The sequence below is a fragment of the Phoca vitulina genome, unplaced genomic scaffold (assembly GCF_004348235.1).
Source record: "Phoca vitulina isolate PV1807 unplaced genomic scaffold, GSC_HSeal_1.0 scaffold1, whole genome shotgun sequence".
NCBI classification, from domain to species: domain Eukaryota; kingdom Metazoa; phylum Chordata; class Mammalia; order Carnivora; family Phocidae; genus Phoca; species Phoca vitulina.
The window spans coordinates 96,251,529-96,266,031 of NW_022589704.1; the positions used below are offsets into that span (position 1 = coordinate 96,251,529).

General features: G+C 35.4%; 1 protein-coding gene and 1 pseudogene across 2 annotated transcripts in view; both read left to right on the plus strand.

The window, feature by feature from the left end:
• The window catches only part of DPP10 (dipeptidyl peptidase like 10), a 1,381,541-nt gene that overhangs the window by 237,638 nt on the left and 1,129,400 nt on the right, over positions 1-14,503 (plus strand). The gene's annotated exons all lie outside the window — the stretch shown is intronic.
• On the plus strand, positions 2,022-5,662 carry LOC116630107 (annotated as a pseudogene).

A 14,503-nucleotide genomic window follows, 5' to 3' on the forward strand; every position in this document is an offset into this window, starting at 1 on the left:
AGTGAGAACTCTGTTCCATGAGACTAAATACCTCATGCACTAAAAGAGATCACAGCAGAAATTCACAATATGAGGTGGAGAACTCCCAAATCTATACCAGATCATTTGAATTCAACTATTTAAAAAATAACATTGTTTAAAAATGAAAATTCTGGAACACATGCCAAATAAGAAAGTCAACACCTATAAATTGGACCTGTCCCAAACTAGGACATATGGTTAGCCTGTGCATGAGTCACCACCAGATTTTCTGAATTACTGCCACTCACAAATGATTTATCTGATACATATGTAAAATATTTGTCAATTTCATTACTTTCCAATTTCATTATCTCAACTTTCATTTCCATAATAATTATGCTCTTCATATATATTCTTAAAATATCCTTAATGCTTTTGTAGTTGCTGGATATCATAGGAATAACAACATGAGTTAAATACTTCAAAATTAAACCCAAACTCAGCAAAATGTGATGTTTGCTCATGATTCCCACCACCAATTGTTGGTATGGGCAGAGCTAATGTATTTTGCTATGGAACATAGCTTTTTTTTTTTTTTCATATGTGTGAAAGTAAATGACAGATCACTAGGATAGAAGCTTTTTGTTTTAATATTGAGTAAATTATACAAAAAATTAAAAATTAAAAAAAAATTCATGGTGCCTGGGTGGCTCAGTCGGTTAAGCATCTGCCTTCAGCTCATGTCATGATCCCAGATCCTGGGATTGAGCCCCAAATTGGGCTCCCTGCTCAGCGAGGAGTCTGCTTCTCCCTCTCCCTCTGCCCCTCCTCCCTGCACATGCTCTCTCTCTCTCAATAAAGAAAATCTTAAAAAAAAATACAAAAAATTCAACCCACATGAAGTTACATAAAAAGAAGATTGAAAGAATATGACCCATCACAGAAATGCTCAATTATAAATCTGTGCCCCAAAACTGAAAACTGGAGCCTTTAATAGCAGGGAGAATATTGGCTGACCTCTTGTTTCTGTATTGAATGACCATTCCACTCTTCTCTGATAGAAATCTTATTATGTTTCAAGTTTCAAAAGTCATGCCTTTCATTACCTACTCTCTCCCCCATGTTTTTATCTCAGCTTGTAGCTACATGCAATGAATCATCATCATGTTCTCTTATAAATATTTGTTTATTTTTCTGTATTGTATAAGGCTCTGTCTAGGACAAGGTCAAGTATTATTCCTTATATATAAACATCCACTTAGTGTGATTTAAAACAGTAAATAGCTCAAGACACGTTTGTTGAAAAAACGTCAAGATTGCATTCATTTTCTGGTCATAACTGTCCTAATCACCTAAATGATTACCATTTTTAAAATTCAGATTAATTTATAATACTGAAAATTTTTCAGATTCCAGTGTGACAGTTGGATTCCTAGTAACTGTCCTTGAGACAAAAACAGTATCAAAAACTATTCTGATTATCGTTAATACTTTTAAATAAATGCATAGGCAAGCAAAATTTGTGTAATTTTTAAAAACCAGTAATACACATGTTTAAGACCAGTTGTTCAGCATAGTAGTTGGTGTACATATACATTTCTAGCAGCCTGATAATAAATATGTTGCTGCTAAAGAGCACTTTGGTATTGTGGATGGAAAGATGGTTTTATATCAATAAATAAGTTGCGTCTTTCTGCAGAAACTTTGTCTCTCTCATATTACAGTGTCAGATTCAGTGTTGAGTTGTTGGCACTATAATAATGAATAGCAATTTTCACATGAAAGATTTTATAAAATCTTTTCTTCTGCATACTACCTACACAAGAGAATAATTTAGTTCAAGTACTTAAAATCACCTACTTAGGGGCACCTGGTAGCTTTTGGTTTTGGCTCAGGGCATGATCTCAGGGTCCTGGGATGGAAGCCCACATCGTTCTCTCTGCTCAGCACGGAGTCTGCTGGAGATTCTCTCTCTCTCTCCCTCTGCTTCCTCCCCGCATCATGCACTCTTTCCAAATAAATAAATAAATAAATAAATAAATAAATAAATAAATCTTTTAAAAAATGACATTTAAAATTATTTAGTAATTTTTCACTTACTCTGCCTTTAAGTCATCAACATTTTTGGCATATGAAACAGGCTTTCTCACATAAAAAGGACCATTTTTTAAAATTATGAAGTACATAGAGTGTTTCAGGGAGAAACCATGTTAAAGCATCTCCCTTTGTCAATGTCATTAGGCTTACCCTAATCACAGCTCCCATTTAATGTCTGCAAAATTTAAAGAGTGTCTTTAAGCACAAAATCTACACATGCCAACATATAGACCACGTGGTGTTTCTATTTCAAGGGAAAATTGTGTTTATCCTATTACCTGTCATCATAATACCTGTCTGAATTGTTGTTGCAAGTCATTCATCATCTTAGAAGTACATAATTTTCTTGATGTGTTGTAGGAAAAATACATCAATACAGAGAATGATGATGGTATGATTATAGTAATTATCACATGTAACATGGGTAGTTACTACTATTTACTTCCATTCTAATTCATTATAGAGCTAGTAAAAGTCACATTAGGGAGGATACAAGGTGAAATAACATTAAGGAATTTTTGTTCACTGGAAATGAAATGAATAAAGGGCTTTGAAGTAGATATGATTTACAGTTTTTTTCTGCCTAAACTCTAGGGCAAATTTTAATTACCTATATTATGGTTTTGAGAGGGATTAAAATAACTTTCAACAGGGAACAGTATTATAAATAGTCATCTAAAAGATGAGAAAATCAAGAGGATAATAGACTTTAAAATGTTCTATTTTTCCAGAAGTTATCATTTGTGTTGTTGATTATCATTTTCTTTTACTAGATCCTAGATTATCTAGAGGCAAAAACCACTTTATTTTTTTTTTTCCATAATGCCAAACAAAGTGGTACATGGAACATACTGGTATATGGAAAGCGATCTGTGTGTGCTTGGTCTTACTCATGCTGGTGTGTGAGAGCTGATTGTTAGATTTTTCAGAAATTGCACAGGCTGGTGTTGCCTTGGTAGCTTGATATAAGGCATGGTGGGAGCATTTATAACATAGAATTAGGCAGGGAGAGGACTTTTCCCCAGAGAGCAGATTATTAAACACTTACCGACATACCACTAGAAAGCTTTCAATTAATGGTGAATGAACAAAGAATGAGTGATTGATTTTAAAAAAAAATAGTGATAATCTGCAATAATACAAAGAAATACAAACTACTTATGAAATAAACACACAGCATTAAATAAGATAAAATATTTGTAATTTGGTGTCAAACAGGCTTCCCATTCTAATGTGGGTTCTAGCACTGACTGGTTGTATATTCTTATACAAGAAATTTACCTTCTTTGAGGTGGAAGCTTCTTCCACCACGTGAGGATACAAGGAAAAGTCTGCACCCTGGAGGAGGGCCCTCACTCACCCATGCGGACACCTTGGTCTCGGACTTCCAGCCCCAAGAACTGTTTTGAAATAAAAGCCAACAAAGATTATCACTTGAAAGTGGATAATAATGAAAATGAACACCTGTTTTCTTTAAAAACAATCAGGTTAGGGGTTTGTGCAAAGGCTCAATTGCACATTTTTGAAGCAGAGGCATTGAATTATGAAGGCAGTCCAATTACATCCTACTGGCAACTTTGAAAATGTCCATACAGCTGGGTGGTTTCCCTCAGGGCTTTGAAATAACACCACCTTTGGTCTTATGGTTAAGTGTGGTTCAGGGTCTGCACATATTAGTGGACAGCGCTTAGTGGCTGTAGACGAAGATACAAAGTCATGTGAAGCCCCTCACTATACCTGGAAAGTGATCTGCTCCTGGAAGTCGTAGCAAGTTTCCACAGAAAAAAATAAACTTGCAGCTGATAAAGATGATGATGAAGATGATGATGATGATTTTGATAATGAGGAAGCAAAGGAAAAGCTTGAGTAAATAAATGTAAGTATAGGGGTGCCTGGGTGGCTCAGTCGGTTAAGCATCTGCCTTTGGCTCCAGTCATGATCTCAGGGTCCTAGGATCAAGCCTCTCACATCGGGCTCCCTGCTCAGCGGGGAACCTGCTTCTCCCTCTCCCTCTGATCCTCTCCCACTCCATCCCTGCTTGTGTGTGCTCTCTCTCTATCAAATAAATAAAAATAAAATCTTAAAAAAAAAAATGTAAGTATAATACTCCAGCCAAAAATGCACAAAAATCAAACGAGAATTAAAAAGACTCAAAACCATTAACATTAAGATCAAAAGGTGAAGAATCCTTCAAAAAACAGCAAAAAAAACCCCCAAAAACCTCCTAACACACCAAAAGAACCTAGTTCTGTAGAAGACATAAAAGCCAAAATGCAAACAAATATGGAGAAAATGTGGCTCTCTTCCTAATTTGGAAGGCAAGTTCATCAATTATGTGAAGAGTTGCTTCCGGATGACTGACCTGGGAGGCTATTCAAGATCGCTGGCAGTGAAGGAAGTCTCTTAAAGGAAATATTTTAGGTAGTTTGTTAAAATTTTCCATTTTATTATTTCATTTCTGTAACAGTTGATATTTGGCTGTCCTTTTTATAATGCAGAGCATGGACTTTCCCTACCATGTCTGATAAACATTGTCCAGGTCCCATTGCCAAAAATGTGTTGTCCAAAATGTCTGTTTAGTTTTTAAAAATGGAATTTTACCCTTGCTTGGCTTTAGATATATGTGGAATGTCATAATAGCAGTGGTGGTCAAACAAACAGAAATGGTAGGGAGACAAAAATATACTTGTGAAATAAACTCAGTATTTTAATAAAGTAAAAAAAAATAAATTCTTTGAAGTTTAAGTAACTTGCTCAGTGTGTGTGTGTGTGTGTGTGTGTGTGTGTGAGGGAGAGAGAGAGAGAAAGTGAAAGAGAGAAATGGAGTAATAATGTTCACCATATTGGAGTATAATAGAGATTGTCTAAAGTTTATGAGATCGAATCATAGGGAATGGATTTTATTCTACATCAAAAACAGGTCAATTATTTCATATGGTTTGACTTTTATAGTAGGTGTGCAATAAATATTGGAAAGGAGACAGAAGGAGAGAGAAATAAAGTAGGTTAGGAAGAAAGAAAAACTATAGAAGCTATCCTAATTTTATTCAATAAATTTTTTTTTCACTATGTCCATACACATCCTGCCCAACCATCCAGTTCACTACTATGGTGGTCAGTGACTTAACAAAAACTGATGTTCTCACAATCTGACTTAAGGTATTAAAGTTTCTAGAGATGCCTTCTGAACTGTGCAATATATGTTTAAATGTGTAATGTGTATTAGTATATTGTAATCTTTTGATAATGGTAGTCCATTTAGACTATATTTTGGGTACTAAGTTAAGAAACACTTTTTAATCTATGTAGCTAGCTAGCTCACTTTAAAAAGCAATATTTGTCCTTTTTTAAAGGAAAAAATTCCTGTCCATACTAAAGTTTAAAATAGCTGTATATCAAGGAGAATGCATGTAAATATTAATTAGAACATAAATCAGATCATGCTGTGCATCCTGTTCTGCAGAATGTATTTCAAACTAACAAATATGCCATGTGTATCTTTCTATTGAATGCAGAGAGATCTATTTCATCTCTTATTTTTTTTTTTTTAAAGATTTTATTTATTCATTTGAGACACAGAGATAGAGAGAGAGAGAGCATGAGCAGTGGGGGGAGACAGAGGGAGAGGGAGAAGCAGGCTCCCTGCTGAGCCAGGAGCCCGACGTGGGGCTCGATCCCAGGACCCTGGAATCATGACCTGAGCCGAAGGCAGACGCTTAACCATCTGAGCCACCCAGGCGCCCCTCATCTCTTATTTTTATATAATATTCCATGGTATGGATGAGTCAAAGAAGACTAAATCAATCTTCTCTTACTTTTAGCTTTTGTGAACAATGCAGCAATGAACATTTGTATACATATGTATACACTATGTATATGGATACATATGTGTATACATATGTTTTTATATGTATTTATACATATATATAAAATATGTATATGCACACACCATTACATAAGAAGGCACACACACATCGTTTTCATACATGGGTAGTTATTTATATATGATAAAGTCATGGAGTTGGAAGTGCTTCAAATTTGGCTAGATATGCCTAAATTGTTCTCCAAAGAGGTTGTGCTTATTTATACTTTCTGCAAAAAAAGGCATATTTTCTTCATATATTAAAAAACACTTTATAAATCATCCCTGGAATATTTTCGAGTTTGATATGTGAAAAAACTTTTTCAATTTGTATTAATTGATTATTAATGAGGCTGATCACCTCCACGTGTATTTATTGCTTTTTAATTTTTTCTCCACATTTTCTCTTCATATTTTTTGTTCACCTTTCTGTTGGGTTGTAAGGCATCTTTTTAAAAAATATATTTGTCTGTCAGTATGTTCCAAATAATGTTGTTTTTCCTTAACTTTCTCTGTGGTGCTTTTTACTGACAACATTTTAAAATTTTATGTGGTGAAGTCTGTCACTATTTTCTTTAAAGATTTATATCACCCACACGCATCTATCAATCCTCCCATTTTCCAAAATTTTATATTTTTTTTATATTTAAATCTTAGATCTCTAGGGAATTTATTTTGGTGAAATGAGTGAGCACTGGCTTCTTTATTACCTAGACTGTAAGTTATCCCAAAGACACTTAATGAATAATCTACTTTTCCCTTGTCCATTTGAAATACTTGCTCTCCAGGGGAGAGAGGTAAGATGGTGGAGGAGTAGGGTGACCCTAAGCTTGCTTCCTCTCTCAAATACAGCTAGATAAATATCAAATCATTCTGAAGACCCAAGAAATCGGTTGAAATAGTTGAAATACTTGCTTGTCTATATTCTGATTATCAGCGTATCTTGGGTATATTTAGACTGAAAAATTATTTTCCCTTATTTATTCCAGCCTTGCAACTATAACATCCTGTTGTAATTTTGGTTGTTTTATTATGTAGTTTAATATTATTTAGGACAAGTTCTTTTTCATGACTCTGTGTGTGTGTGTAATTTACCTGGCTATACTTAACAATTTCTTTTTCTAGATAAATTTTTAATTTTATTTATTTTTTATTTTTTTAAAGATTTTATTTATTTATTTGACAGAAAGAGAGCACAAACAGGGGAAGCAGCAGGCAGAGGGAGGGGAAGAAGCAGGTTTCCCACTGAGCAAGGAGCCAGATGTGGGGTTCGATCCCAGGACCCTGGGATCATGACCTGAGCCGAAGACAGATGTTTAACAGACTGAGCCACCGAGGCGCCCCTCTAGATAATTTTTTAAATATTTTGACAAATTGCAAATTTAAACAGACAGAGATAGACTCACAGATGCTCATACATTATAATTTTCACTGAGTATACACTAAATTTATGGATTGGTTTAGAGAGAGCTAATGTGATACAAACTGAATTTCTGTATTTCTCCATTTATTTAAACTTTTCTTATTGCTTCTGCTGAGTTTTGCAGGTATTTTTGAAAGGTATTTTCAGGAATTTTTTTTTACTGTTGCTATTGTGAATGGGATATTTTTTAAATAGCATTTTCTAAACTGTTATTATTTGTGTACCATAAAGGTAGGGGATTTGTGTATTTGTTTTTAGCTTTGGCACTATTTTGAAATTCCTCACCATTTCTAATGCCTTTTTTGTAGTTTCTCCTGGGTTTTTCTATTTTTGCTACTGTTTTCCACATATTACATATCGAGTACTTTCCCTCTGTCTCTAGTCTAATGGCATTGGCAAGCCCTTCCAAAATAATGACAAGAAAAGCAGGTATCTGTATCTTAAACCTGACTTTGATGGTGTGACTTTTAGGATTTCACCGGTAAACAGGGTATGTATGGGCTGGTGAGATGTGTTACATGTGTTTATCAAGGTACGTGATCCATCAGCTCCTAGTTTCTTATAGTATTTTTAAAAATGTATTAAGCATGTATTACAACTTCCCATGTGCTTCCCCCCGACACTATTTTTAGAGAGTAGTAATCACATTCTAATCAAATTTGGAATGTATATCTGTTGGTTACATTTCACTGATACTTTAATAGGTGACTAAAATTGATTTGCTGATATTTTCTTTTGAATTTTTGCATAGATTTTCATGAGTAGGAGATATTTGTAATTTTCTCTCTCAGTCCTATCTTCTGAGTTTTTCTAATGGTACTGTTATGATTATGTGAGAAAGGATTGGAAATATTTCTCTCAGTTTATATCAGTGGTTCCCAACCCTGCCTGTATGTTAGAATTTTAAAAACCATAAACACTTAAAAGTTACTTAGGGCCTGGGCCCCACCCCAGATCACTTGCATGGAACTGGGAGTATCAGTGATTTCAGTGTTATGTAGTCTAAGATTTCTTCTCTTTTTTGCCTTGTGCTGAACATGCATGCCACCATTACTCATTCTTTCCAACCGAGCAGAATAAGGGAGTCAGCATGCATCTGTAACCAAACCAAGCATCTTCCATTTTTCTCTGGAACAAAACTAGAAGAGGTTATTCGAGGTATTGACCATTTGGGCTTTCATTAGGTGTGTGAAACCCTTTTGTAAATGGAACCATTAATTAAAGTATTAGGACTTTGATGAGATAGCACCTTCTGCTGAGTATCTGATTTTGAACCTTTTATTTTCCCTGCCACCTCTTTGTCCATACACCTCACTTCTCCTATGTTCCTTTACCAACTTCTCTCTTCTCTAGAGTGAGATTGGTCTTCCATGCTTAGATTGTCCCCTGTCCATGAAAACAAATTTGCTATCCTCCAACAGTCTCTTTCTCACTGTCCTTACATTCTCTTTCTCTATTTATATCGCAAACGTCCCTCTTCTGCTAGCTGTGACTATACCATGTTGCTCATTGTGCCTCAGAATTCATCCCTTGAAGGCAACCTTCCCACCCAATCACAGCTCCTCTGCTCCCAAGTTAAGTTCCAGGCTCTCTATGGATGCCCCTATTTTTTTTTTTTTTTTTTTTTTGGATAGTTGCAGGGAAACCAATCTCTTTGATAACTTTCACGACGTTTTTCATTCTTGCAAAAGCCCTATTATCTGCTTAAGAGCTGACTTCAAATTCTTTTGGAAAAATCATAACCAAATAAACTCACCATTCTTAACCTCCCCTGTTAACATCCTGGTCACTCTGCAAGATATAAATCTCTAGGACCATCCACCCATTTGTGTGTTGATGTATCCACCTGCTCTAACATTCTCCACCAAACTCACATCCTGTTTTTCTCACTCTAAATTTGGTTACTGCTTGCCACTGAGAGATTCGATGTAAACCAATGAAGTTGTATTCTCAACCACTTCACTGACAAAGTGGTTTCTCTCTGGCCTGACACACTTTCTTTGTGCTTTCTCACCCTAAGACTTCTGATTTCCCAACTCTATGTACCTTGTGTAAGGATTTGAATAAAACATACTCCACATTCCTACACATAACTCATTAATTCGTCAACTTTATGTAAAAAGTTCTGCTCATCTGGGACTTTTATCATCTGCTAATTACCCCTTACCTCTTCTCTCTTCACTGCCACCTACCAAACTCCCAGGCATCTCTCCCTTCAATTCATTAAATATTTTAGCTTCTTGATGATTGCCTTCATTCACGCCAAGCCCTGCTACCGCCACCCTGTGTGCTACCTCATCACAAAACCAAACCCATTCAATCTGACCTCCTAAACAATGATCTCCATTTTTATTTCAGACCAGTCACCCTCATCAATGACTGCACATTTAAATTTTTTTCTCATGTAACATACATAATTCTAAAATTTTACATTTAGACATTCTACTTCCTATCCTCCCATCTCTCTATTGAATTCTATCTTTTTCTCTATTATTTGTCTTCTTCATATCAGATGCATAAGTAAGTCCTATTGGTTCTGTTTCCAAAGCTTATGCTGCATCCAATCACATCTCGCCCCTTTGGCCACGGTCATTCTAGCCGCCATTTTACCTCACCTGGACTTCTTCAGTAGTCTCCTACATGTCTTCCAGCTTGATTTTTGCTCCTCTGCTTTTCTTAGAGACTAAATCAGATCCTGTCTGATTTTTTTATAACACTCCAAGCGCTACCTGTTGCAAATAGGATAATATCTATACTCTTCAGAAGCTCTGTACAATCTGTTCCCTACCGACCTCTTAGATCCTATTTCCTATCACTCCCGTTTAATCACTATATCCTGGTTACAGGGATCTTTCTATATTCTTCCTTTGAAGAGGCCAAGCTTAGTCCAGCCTCAGGCTTTTGTACCTTTTTTATTTTTTTTCCTCCTGCCTGAAACATTTCTCTCAGATCTTTGCTTGGCTGCCTCTTTTGCATCATTTAGATTTCAGCTCAAATGACTCCTTCTCAGAGGGTTCTGTTAAAATACTCATCAACCACTCTCTTTCCAGCAAGTAGTTTTGTTTTCCTACATAGTTTTAGTCCTATGAAAACTTATGTTTTTCTTTTGTTTACATATTTAGTTTACATATTTATTTCTATGCTTCCCACTAGACCGTAAGGTCCATAAGAACTAGAATCCTTTTTTTTTGTCTCTTTTGTCACAATATCCTCAGCCTTAGAAGAATGCCCAGAATATAGAACATTCCCATTAAATATCTGCTTGAAAGAAAAAGAAAACATGAGAGAGGAAAACTTCTTTCACCCCACCCTTTGCACCTCTTTACTTTACTCCCATCTGCATTTTAGACTTTGGGGCTCTTCATTTTACTCCTGTCTCATATGGGATTCTCTGAAATATGACTATATTTGTACCCATCTGGCAAATCCCCAAGATTCGTTCAGGATCTTGTTATCTCCTGCCAGCACCTAGCCTGCACAGCACTGTTGGGAAAACCACATGGCTGCACACATACTGCTCTGTGTTCCTGCCTCTGCATTGTCATCAGTGCTTTGCATTTCCATCTCCTCCCTTTCATTCTTTGCACCTGCGGTGAGGAAAAACCTGTCCTCTCTCTTATGTAAGGAGAATTCACTCTTCTCTGGATCTCATTTCTCCCAGACTCCTCAGAGCCCTGCACCAGTATTTATCTCCTTTCTTGGGATCAGTTGCTCCCTGATCTCTTCTTACTACTTACTACTCTTTATAAGCATTTGAACTTGTTTAGATCTCTGTCCTTGCTCATCCTTACATTTTCGGGAATGAACTGCTGTCCACTTCTATTTTCTCCCCATGCATCCCCATATTGCAAGCAGTAGGTGTCCCACAGCACAATGTTGATCATATAGTTCCCCTGTGTAGAAAAACCTTTGATTTATCCCCATCTATTGCATGAGGTCCAAATCCTTTGTCCTGGCCTCCACTTACTACACACATACATCTTTTCTTCCTTCCATTCTTTCTCCTTCTTTCCCTGCCTAACATTCTCCTACCTTCTATTCATTTATTCAAGAAAGGCTACTTAAGTGCCTGTCATGAAGTTAATACTCAAATTTGAAATTAATTATCTGGTACTAATAGATACATTCTCTGGGCAAAAAAAAAAAAAAAAATCAAACACTACAATTAAGACGTATCCTATTTGGTCACTACCTCTAGGCTATCCTCTTAAGAGGTATTAATTGTTATCAGTTAGTGTGAATCCTTTCAGATAACTATTCACTTAACAGAAATTACATAGTATGACTTGTGTTTTTGTTTTCCTCTTTGTTTTAATTTTTACATAAATTGAATTATTATGTAAGAATTTTTAGCAGCTTTTTTTTCACTAAACAGATCTTGGAGAGTTGGTAGTATTGGTATACATATAAATCTAATCATTTCAACAGCTAGATAGCATTCAACAGTGTAATGTTTATTTAGTTCACCAGCTTAGCTTATTTAGCTACTCCTCCATTAGTGGGCATTCAGGTTATTTTTCTTTATTACTTATTCACCTATTTATTTTGCTATGTATTTTGCAGACAAAGTGAACATTGCTACTTCTAGCTCCTGGACATATGTCTCACGGTTTTCTAGGGGAGCTATGTAGAGGTGTAGTTTCAGTGACACACGGTGTACAGAATTTAGAACTTGCAGATGCTACCAAATTGTTGTCCATATTGTCTATATTAATTTATATTTTCACCATCGCAATATGAGAATTGACTATTTCTATACATTCTTACTTGCCAAAATTTGTTTTACTACACTTGTGTATTTGCCATTCCTATAGGTAAAAACAAACAAAGGAAAGATGTCTTTTGTAAAAGTTTTTCATGTTTGGGTTACTGGAAAAGTTGAATATCTTTGCATATTTTATTGGTGATTTTTATTTCATATTCTATAATGAGACCATTTATATCCTTTGCCTTTTGAAATTGAACAATTTTGTCCATAAGAATTTTACTTTTTAAGATAACAATCTTGTTATAGATGCTGAAAATACTTTCAGCTGTCTCTCACTTAAATTTTAGCTTTATTGTTTTGTCAGTCACATTTATCTCTGTTTTCTAATATGGACAGTGCTTCTGAATTTTAAATGTTTGTCTATTCTTAAAGGCATGCATATATTTTTTCTATCATTTTATACTCATAATTCTTTTAATCCTCACAACAGTCCTATGAGGAGGGCACTTTTATTATTTGCTGGATCATATGGTAGTTCTATTTTTAATTTTTTGAGGAATCGCCATACTGTTTTTTTGTTGTTGTTGTTGTTGCAGCTATGAAATTTACATTCCCATCAACAGTACAGGAGTTCCCTTTCTCTATATCCTCACCAACACTTACTGCTTCTCTCTTTATACAAGTCATCCTAACAGATATGAGGTGCTATCTCCTTGTGGTTTTAATTTGCATTTCCCTGAGGATTAGTGATGCTGAGCATCTTTTTATGTACCTGTTGACCATCTTTATGTCTTCTTTGGAAAAATGTCAATTCAGGTCTTCTCCCCATTTTTAATGTGATTATTAGTCTTTTTGCTATTGAGTTATATGGGTTCTTTACATATTTTGGATATTAACTCCGTATCTGATACATGGTTTGCAAATATTTTCTTTCACTCCACAGGCTGCCTCTTCATTTTGTTGATTGTTTATTTTTCTGTAGAGAATCTTCTTAATTTTACATAGTCCCATTTGTTTAATTTTCATTTTGTTGTCTGTGCTTTTGGTGCCATATCCAAACCATTATCAAGGAGATTTTCTCTATGTTTTTTTTTAGTCTTACATTTAAAACTTTATTTCAAGTTAATTTTTGTGAGTGGTGTATGATAGAAACCCAGTTTTGTTCTTTTGTATGGGGATATCCAGTGTCCCAACACCACTTACTGAAAAGACTATCATTTCCCCATTGAGTATTCTTGGCTCTCTTGTCAAGTATTAGTTGACCATATGCGTATGGGTATATTTCTGGTCTCTTGATTCTGTTCTGTTGGTCTGTGTGTCTATTTTTATACCAATACTGTACTGTTTGGATTACTGTAGTTTTGTAATATATCTTAAAATCAGAAATTGTGGTGTTCCCTGCTTTGTTCTCCTTTCTCCAGATTGCTTGGCTACTTAGGGTCTTTTGCAGTTCCGTACAAATTTTGGGATGTTTTTTTCTGTGAAAAATGCCACTGGGATTTTAATAAGGATTGCATTGAATCTGTAGATCACTTTGGGTACTATGTAAAATTTAAAAATTTTAAATCTTCTGGTCTATGTATATGGGTTTGCTCTGCATTTATCTGTGTCTTTAATTTTTTCATCAATGTCTTACAGATTCAGGGTACAGATCTTTCACTTCCTTGGTTAAATGCATTCCTAAGTATTTTATAGTTTTTAATACTATTGTATTTTGTTCTCTCTCTTTCAGATAGTTTGTTGTTAGTGGATAGTAATGAAACTGATTTTTGTATGAAGATCTTTTATATCTTGCAAATTTAATGAATTCATTTATTGTTCCAACAGTTTTTTGGTGGAGTGTTTTTTTAAGATTTATTTATTTATTTATTTTAGAGAGAGTATGAGAGAGAGAGACGGAGAGAGAGAAGAGGGAGGGGCAAAGGGAGAGGGAGAGAGAATCTCAAGCAGACTCCCTGCTGAGCACAGAGCCTGATGCAGGGCTCAATTTCATGACCCTGAGATCATGACCTGAGCTGAAGCCGAGTCGGATGCTCAACCAACTGAGCCACCCAGCCACCCCTAAGGTGTCTTTAGTGTTATCTTTGTATGAGAACATATATGCAAAGAGAGACAATTTTACTCTCTTTTTCTTATTTGGATGTTTTTTATTTCTTTTGCCTGTCCAGTTGTTCTGGTTAGAACTTCTAGTACTATGTTGAATAGGAGAGATTAGAGTGGTCACCATTGTCTTCCTGATTTTAGAGGAAAACTTCCAACTTTTACTGTTGAGTGTGTTGCTATGTACGGGTTTGTCATTTATTACATTGATGTATGTTCCTTCTTTTTTAATTTAAATTCATTTAATTCACATATAGCATATTAGTTTCAGAGGTAGAGTCCAGTGAGTCATCAGTCTTATATGTCACCTAGTGCTCATTACATCCCATGCCCTCCTTAATGTCAATCACCC